General features: G+C 34.1%; 1 protein-coding gene across 1 annotated transcript in view; it reads right to left on the reverse strand.

Annotated features, from left to right (window-relative positions):
• LOC138176100 (alpha-N-acetylneuraminide alpha-2,8-sialyltransferase) overlaps positions 1–9,649 on the reverse strand; it is a 135,710-nt gene that overhangs the window by 107,440 nt on the left and 18,621 nt on the right. The gene's annotated exons all lie outside the window — the stretch shown is intronic.

Consider the following 9,649-nt stretch of genomic DNA (forward strand, 5'->3'; position numbering starts at 1 on the left):
CCAAACTGAACAAGTTTAATTCCTATTTTCTATAATAGTATTAAACAAAGAAACAAACAAAAAACAGCTATCATATACCACCCAAATATTCTCTTCTCAAATCCTCCCTATTTCCTTCAAATGATCCTCATACAGCAAGATCTGTAAGCCCTTCGCCAGCCTGGTGGCTTTCTTCTGTGAGTTTTACAACTTGGAAATGTCCTTCCCAAAGTATGGTGCCCAAAACTGAATGTGACATGTTCTAGATGTATTCTAATATGGCAGAGTACAACCTTTTTCCTTCTACATATTATGGCTAATTTCGTTTAAGATAGTACTTGTTTTAGAGGCAAATATGTACAGAATTAATAACAAAATTGTAATAACACAACTATATTCCCACTGAAAATGGGTCAAAGGATATAAAAAGGCAGTTCTCAAATTGAGAAATGCAAACTATCAACCACTAGCACTACATGAAAAAATGCTCCAAATCACTAAAAATAGGAGAAATGCAAATTGAAATGGCTCTGAGGTTCTACTTCACAATCATAAGATTGGCAAAGATGACAAAAAAAAAAAGAAAAACAGCAATTGTTTGAGGGATTGTGAGTGGACATGCACAATAATGCATTATTGGTTGAGCCATGAATTAATTTAACCATTCTGGAAAATAATTTAGAGCTATAGTCAAAAAGTTACTAAGGAGAATGCAACCTTTGGCCCAGTGATACTATTATTAGTCATTTACCACCAAGTCAAGTACAGTGGGAAACATATGTACAATAATATTTATAGGAGAAGAGAAGTTGGCAGAACTATAATAACCTCAGAGTGGTTTTAAACCTCAATAAAAGAATTATATAACTATATAAAAATAGAAATTAGAGTTCTTAAGAGCAAAAAAAAGACCCAAAAAATAAAAAGCTTAAAATTACAGCGTCATAGAATTTTAGTTGGAATGGTCCTCAGCAGCCATTTGTTCAAACCACAGGCAGAAACAAATTTCCATTACAACCTACTCATCAAGTGATCATCCAGTCTCTGTTTGAATACCTCCAAGGAGAGGAGTCCACTGTCCCTTGATGCAGCCTGTTCTATTTTTGGATAGCTCTAATTGTTAGAAAAGTTTGCCTGACGTAAGTTTAAATTTGCCTCTTCACAGCTTCTACTCACTGCTCCTGATTCTTCCCACTGATGCCAAAAAGTACAAACCTAATCACTATTCCATACAATAGCTCTTTGGATACTTGAAAAGAACTGTCATATCCTTCCAGATCTTCTTTCCAACCTAAACTTCTACCAGTCTTCATATGGCATAGATTCAAGGTACTTTACCATTCTAATTGTACCATTGTGTACCATCAATGTCTTTTTTAAACTAGGGTGCACAGAAATGAACTTAATACTGATCAGATATATTCTAATAGTGCAGAATAGAGTGAAACTATGATATTCTTATTCCTTGAAGCTAGGGCTCTCTTAATGCAGTGCAAGTTTACATTGACTCAATATAATTTACTCTTGACTGCCACTAATTCATATTGTGCATGGTATATATATATATAGTAAGAGCCCCAGATAATTTTCAAACTATCTGAACATGCTGCTCTATATTTTACTTTTGAAGCTGATTTTCACCCATATTTAATCTTTTTTAGAATTATTAATAAATTTAATCTTATTACATTAAACTCAATGCTCTAGCCTACCAAGATCTTGTTGTAGCTAACTGTCATCCAGAAAGTACATAGTAGCTGTAGAAATAAATAGTAGAAAATTTTAATAAAGCATTGAACTCTCAGAAAAAAAGAGAATGGCAGAGATGAGAGACAAAAAAGCAAAGCTGTAAGGAAATGATTAGAAAAAAAATTTAAATGTAGTGGATAGAGCACCGGCCCCAGAGTCAGGAGGACCTCAGTTCAAATTCGTCCTCAAATACTTAACACTTACTAGCCTTGTGATCTAGGGCAAGTCACTTAACCTCAAGTGCCCTGCCTTCCCCCCTCCAAAAAAAAAAGAAGAGAAAAAATTAAATGGATGACTATTTATACAAAAATTTCCAGATTAAGAAAAGAGAATATGTAAACAACCTAATTTTGGAAGAAGATACTAAATAAACCACAGTTGACAAAGAAAAGGTCCAGATAAATTTAGAAATAAATTCTAATAGATATTTCAAGAACAATTTACCTCTGTGCTACATAAACTTTAAATATGAACGAGGGCAGGAAATTGATAATATATATGGATAGTTTTCAATAGCAAAATTAAAAGTATAAACAGCCATAAGAAAAAAAATTCTTCAAATCACTAGTAATTATAAGACAAATTTAAACAACTATATGATTTCACCTTACATGAAGAAAACTGGCAAAAAAAAATAGTGAAAGATGGAAACAATGTCAGTCAGTCTACAGGACAGGTACTTTAAATAGTCTGTTGGTGTAGTCGCAAATTGGTTCAACTTCTGGAAATTACTTTGAAACTATACTAGAAACATGACTAAATTGGTTATAACCTATGACTCATCAATTACACTAATGGACATTTTCCCTAAGGAGGTCAAAGACATAGAAAAGTCACATATATACCAACATATTCAGGCAGAGATTTTTTGTGGAAGGAGGGAAGAAAAACAAAAACAAATGCCCATCCTAGGGAAAGTCTGAAAAAAATGTAATAGATTATTATTCAATAAGAAATTATAAATATGAAGATTTCAGGAAAACTTGGTGACGTTTGAAATGCTGCAGAATGAAATAAGCAAAATGAAGATAACACTATAATAACCAATGTAAATGAAAACAAGACTAAATGGCATCTGATCTTAGATCAATATAATTATTGACCAAGACTCCAAAGGAGGAGGAAGAGGATGGAATATACCTCCCACTATTGCAAGATACTATCTGTGCAGTAGACAAGAGATTATAAAATAAGCTATATATGCTGTCAGAAATGGTCAACATGTTAGCTGTTTTACTTATAATTTATTAAAAGAAAGAGTTTTGGTGGGGATAGTATTGGGATATTACAATGATGTAAAAAAATGTATCAATAACATTTGGAAATTGGAAGTATAATGTAGATTTCCAAAAAGAAATATGAAAAGCACCTTTACTTATATAATTAGACTGAAGCATGCTTCAGCAATTAAAACCTCACTAAGTTAACATAAAAGGGAACAACTGGGAGCGCAAATACACAGAAGTGAATGTGGAGACAATCTGGAAGAACAGAAGCAAAAAGCAATAACAGTAAAATAAAACATGATGTCTATACAAGCAAAGCATATTTATCTTCAAGAAAGTATGCATTAAAATAACTGAAGGATTATAGGTCTCCCAAAAGGACACAAGTTTAAAAACCCGAACACCATAATGAAAAAAATAATGACAAAATTTGCAGAACTTCTTAAGATACAATATTATGCCAATAAAAAGTATCTGCACATTACCTCCAAGGGGGAAAAAAAATCTCTACACTGCAAACTCCAAGACACAGTCACTAAATTTAACAATTCTGATGACAAGCAACAAACTCTACAAATAAAGCCAGAAGACTTTCAAATATAAAGGAAAGGAAATTCGAATAACACAAAAGTATTCTATGTCCACCAAAGTAAATTCTCTTTAACTCACTAAATTCAATAAATATTTATCATCGTAGTGCTAAACCCTGAGGATACAAAAAAAAAAAGGATAGTACCTGACCGCAAAGAGCTTACTAGATGCAAATAAATATATACTAAGCAACCTATACACAAGATAAATAGGAAATAATTAACAGAGGGAAGGCACTGGAATTCAGAAGAGTTGGGGAAGGCTTCCTGTAGAAGGTGGGATTTTAGTTGGACCTTAAGGGAAGTCAGTAGGAGAAGTGGAAGGTAGAGCACTCCAAGTATGCAGGACATCCAGAGAATGCCTAGAGCAGAGACATGGAATGCCTTGTTTGTGGAACAGCCAGGAGGCAAGTGTTACTGGGTCAAGAAGTATATGTTGGGGTGCAAGATTTAATAAGATAGGGAAAATAGAAGGGAGCAAGGTTATAAAGGATTTTGAGTGCCAACCAGAACATCTTGTATTTGCTCCTGGAGGCAATAGTAAACCATTTGTAATGCGAATGTAAATTTTTAAGATCTTCCCTGCCCTTAGGACAAAGTGCACCTGGAGCCTGGGGTGGGAGGCTTGTTTTTCAGTAGATACTTTTGATTGGGCAGTGAGTCAATAAGGTTGTTACATTCTCTGAGCCAGGAGAAGGCTATATAAGCCCTGATGTGTAATTTTGTTTTGGGGCTCACTTTGAGAAGTGTTCTGTGATTTGATCTGGCTTCTGGGAAGGCGTTGTTGAGAGCTCTTGAAAAACCCAGAAGTTGAAACCCAGATGTTGATTGGGTATGGATGTAATGGTTGGACAATTTGAAAACTGTCTACTTGATCTGTTTCTCTGACTTGATAATTCTGTCTGTATACTCTGAAGTTCGGGGTGCTGACCTCTTTCCCCTGAACTAGGTAAACGATACATATTTGACTGATTAAAGTAAGCTTGTTAACCCATTTTGAGTTGCTTTCCTTTATCAAAGCAGATCCAAGAACCTGTGTGAGCAGCCACCCTGGGGACACTGGGGTGCTTGCCGCTATACCATTGTAATTTAGTGAGTAGTGAGTGAGAGGGTGACATGATCAGAGTTGGTTTTACTGGCTAAATGAAGAATGGATTGAAGTGGGGAGAGACTTGAGGTAGGAAGACCTACCAGCAAACTAGTCCAGTAATCAAGGAATAAGGTGATGAGGGCCTGCACTGGAATGGTGGCAGTCTCAGAGAATGGGGGCATGTTCAAGAGATGTTACAAAGGTAAAATCAATAGGCTTGGCAATAGCTTGGATATGGAGAGTGGGAGAGAATGAGGAATTTAGGATGTTTTCTAGGTTGCAAGCTTGAGAGACTGGGGGGATGGCAGGTGATTATAATGTTCCTCTCTCAGTTTTGGAAAAAGTCTACAGGGGCAGCTAGGTGGTGCAGTGAATAGAGCATGGGCCTGGAGTCAGGAGGACCTGAGTCCAAATCTGGCCTCAGACACTTAACACAAAAACTAGCCATGTGACCTTGAGCATGTCACTTAACCCCAATTGCCTTCCAAAAAGTAAAAAAAAAAAAAGTCTACAAATATATATATATAATCAGTGCAGGGAAAATAAACATAAAACAGACTCATGTGGAAACATAACAATAAAAACCTAAATAATGAATGAGCCAAAAAAGAAATCATAGAAATAATTAATAGTCACGTGAAAAAACATGATAATGATGAAACAACATATGAAAACTCCTGGAACACAGCTCAAGTTGTCCCCAGAAAAATTATATCCCCCAAAATATATACTAACAAAATAGAAAAGGAGAGGACTCATTAATCAAAAAAGCATTTTTTTTTAACATTAGAAAGTCAACAAATAACCCAAAGACCCCAGTTTTGGGGATAAGAACGCACTATTTGACAAAAACTGCTGGGAAAACTGAACATAGTATGGCAGAAATTGGGCATGGACCAATGTCTAACATACACCAAAATAAAGTTGAGATGGATGCATGATTTAGGTATAAAGGCTGATACTGTAAACAATCTGGAAGAGCAAGAGATAGTTTACCTGTTAGATCTATGGAGAAGGAAAGACTTTATGATGAAACAAGAATTAGAGAGCATTATAAAATGCACATGGACAATTTTGATTACATTAAATTGAAAAGTTTCTGTACAAATAAAGCCAATGTCACCAAGATTAAGAGGGAAGTGGAAAATTGGGAAAGAATCTTTACAACCAATATCTCTGACAAAGGCCTCATTTCTAAAATATACAAAGAATTGAGTCAATTCTATAAGAATACAAGCCACACCCCAACTGATAAATGGTCAAAGGATATGAACAGGCAGTTCTCAGAAGTTTCAGAAGATGAAATTAAAAATATCTATAAGCATATGAAAAAATGTTCTAAATCATTAGTGATCAGAGAAATGCAAATCAAAACAACTCTTAGGTACCACATCTCACCAGTCAGATTGGCTAAGATGAGAAAATAGGAAAATTATAAATGCTGAAGAGGATGTGGAAAAATTGGAACACTAATACATTGTTGGTAGAGTTGTGAACTGATCCAGCCATTCTGGAGAGCAATCTGGAACTATGACCAAAGGACTATAAATAGGTGCATACCCTTTGACCCAGCAATACCGCTTCTAGGGTTATATTCCAAAGAGATCAGAGAAGTGGGAGGAGGACCTGTATGTACAAAAAAATATTTATAGAAGCTCTATTTGTGGTGGCAAAGAATTGGAAATCAAGGGGATGCCCATCAATTGGGGAATGGCTAAACAAGTTGTGGTACATGAATGTAATGGAATACTACTGTTCTATAAGAAATGAGGAGCAGACAGACTTCACAATAACATGAAGAGACTTATATAAACTGATGCTGAGCGAGAGGAGCAGGACCAGGAGAAATCTCTACACAATCACAGACACAACATATGTGTGATGACCAATGTCAATAGACTGGGTCCCTCTCAGCAATGTAAGGTTATAAGACAACTCCAAAAGACTCATGACTGAAAGAGATACCCACATCCAGAAAAAGAGATGTGGAATCTTAATGCAGAGTGAAACAAACAACTTGCTCTCTTTCTTTTTCTTGTTTTGTTGTGTTTCCTCTTTCCCACTGATCATTCCATCAGTTATAATCCTTCTGTACAACCTGACTAATGATTAATGTGAAGATATGTATAGATCCTATATTCGAGTGCATGCTGCCATAATGATAATGGGGGCGGGGGGGGAGAGGAGTGAGAGGGGCAGAAAAAATGAAACTCAAGGAACTGTGGAACTGAATTTGTAAAATAAAAGTAAATAAATTTTTAAAAAATTAAAAAAAGAAAGTCAACAAATAAACCTAAAAGAAGCACAAAAGAGGAGATACCGAAAATTAGAGGGAAAACAGAAAACAAAAAACTATTAAAATTAAAATAATAAAATATAAATTAAAATTAAATTAAAATAATAAAATTTAAAAACTATTAAAATTTTTAAAAATTAAATTAAAAACTGGTTCTTTAAAAAGACTGATAAAATTGATAAACTTTTAGCTAACCTGATTAAAAAGCAGAGGACAGAAAATCAAGTCATCAAAACATAAAATGAATAAAGTGAAATCGCAAGAAAATCAGAAGAAATAAAAAAGAATTATCAGAATTTACTATAGTTATGTGCTATCAAAACTGAGAACACAAAAGAAATCGCATAACTTTAAAACTTAAAATACCTAAGATAACATTTATATAGAGATCTTAATCAAATCTTAGAAAAATAAATAGAAGTAGTTGTAAATAGCTTTAGTTACATAAATTAACTACAAAGTGCTATTTAAGGAAATAAAGCACAACTTAAGTAGCTGGCATAATATTCAGTGCTCACGGCTAGGTTGTGTCAATAACTATTAATTTACAGCTTCAGTATCATGCCAGTTAAATAAACAAATGAATACTTTACAGAACTCAACTAGTCAGTTAGAAGCACAAAAGAAAAAAATATTCCAGATACTGATGGATTAACAGGAGAATTATATCAAGATTTGAAAGAACTCTTAGTATCAATACTACATAAATTATTCTCAAAAATGTTTCTTTCTGAGAAAGAAAGGTGAGTACATTGTAAAGAGGGAAAGGAGAAGTTAGGCTAAATTATCTTATATAATCCTGATACACGAATAAACATCAAGAAAAAGAAGAAAGGGGGTATATAGAAGCTGAGATTTGAACCCCACTCACATTTGAACTAATCAAAAGAAAGAAGAATACACATGCATTACACACACATCTGGGAAATGCATTTCACTCAACAGTGAAATAGGAGTAAAGAGAAAAGAAAAGAAGAGGAATTAAAAGGAGGGCATAATAAGAGAGCAACTAGTAATAAGCCAAATGAAATCTAAGAATATACAAAAATACAGTTTTTTAATGAATTAAATTTATTTTGTTGCATTTTACATTCTTTACTGTCTCCCTAACTCTTTCCAAACACCATTAGAGAAAGCCACCATTTAACACAGACTTATAAATATATGGTGAAACCATATTATGCATATGTCTATTTCTTTCTCTGGAGGTGGATAGCATCTTCTTCCTTCAGAGGTCCATTATAGCTAATTTGAGTATTTATAGTACTTGGACTAGCTTGGTTGTTCACAATTATTATTCAAACAATATTGCTGTTATAGTATGCAATGTTCTCTTAGTTCTGCTCAGTTCACTTTTCGTTATTTTATGCATCTTTCCATGTTTTTCTAAAATCAACCAGCTCATCATTTCTTACAGCACAGTAGTATTCCATCACAATTACATACAACAACTTGTTCAGCCATTCCCCAATTGATAGGCATCACCTCAATTTCCAATTCTTTGACATCAAAAAGAGAGTTGATATAAATATTTTAGAACATATAGTTTCTTTTCTTTTTTTCCCTAATGGCCTTGGGAATACTAATAGTAGTATTGCTGGGTCAAACAGTCTACATACACAGTTTTATAACTCTTTGAGTCCAATTCCAGATCATACTCCAAAATGGTTCACAGTTCTGTCAATAGTATATAAAATGTTCCAATTTTTCTACATCCCCTCCAATATTTGTCATTTTCCCCTTCTACCATTTTAATCAATCTGATAAACATGAGATGTAGCAGCAAGTATCTTTGATAAAGGCCTTATTTCTCAAATATAGAGAATTGAGTCAAATTTATAAGAATACAAGTCATTCCCCAATTGATAAATGGTCAAAGGATATGAACAGGCAGTTTTCATACAAAGAAATTAAAGCTATCTATATATGAAAAATGCTCTAAATCACTACTAATTAGAGAAATGCAAATTAAAACAACTGTGAGGTACCACCCCACACTTATCAGATTGGCTAATAAGACAAAAAAAGGAAAATGATAAATGTTGGAGGGGATGTGGGAAAACTGGGACACTAATACACTACTTGTGGAGCTGGAAACTGATCCAACTCTTCTAGAAAACAATTTGGAACTATGCCCAAGGGACAACCGAATTGTGCATACCCTTAGATCAAACAATACCATGAATGGATCTATATCCCAAAGACATTCAAAAAAAGGGAAAAGGACCTATTGGTACAAAAATATTTATAGCAACTCTTCTTGTGGTGGCTAAGAACTAGAAGTTTAGGAAATGCTCATCAATTGGGGAATGGATAAATAAGTTGTGGTATAAGATTGTGATGAAATATTATTGTGCTATAAGAAATGACAAGCAGGGGCGGCCAGGTAGCACAGTGAATAAGAGCACCAGGCCCAGAGTCAGGATGATCTAGGATCGAATCCAGGCTCAGATACTTAGCACCACACCCAAAAATAACTGGCTGTGTAACCTTGAGCAAGTTACTTAACCCCAATTGCTATAAAAAAGAAAGAAAGAAAGAAAGAAAGAAAGAAAGAAAGAAAGAAAGAAAGAAAGAAAGAAAGAAAGAAAGAAAGAAAGAAAGAAAGAAAGAAAGAAAGAAAGAAAGAAAGACAGAAAGAAAGAAAGAAAGACAGACAGAAAGAAAGAAAGAAAGAAAGAAAGAAAGAAAGAAAGAAAGAAAGAAAGAAAGAAAGAAA

This window comes from Petaurus breviceps, unplaced genomic scaffold (genome assembly GCF_028583685.1).
Source record: "Petaurus breviceps papuanus isolate PSGF00001 unplaced genomic scaffold, PetGlider_PUasm1.0 81, whole genome shotgun sequence".
NCBI lineage: Eukaryota > Metazoa > Chordata > Mammalia > Diprotodontia > Petauridae > Petaurus > Petaurus breviceps.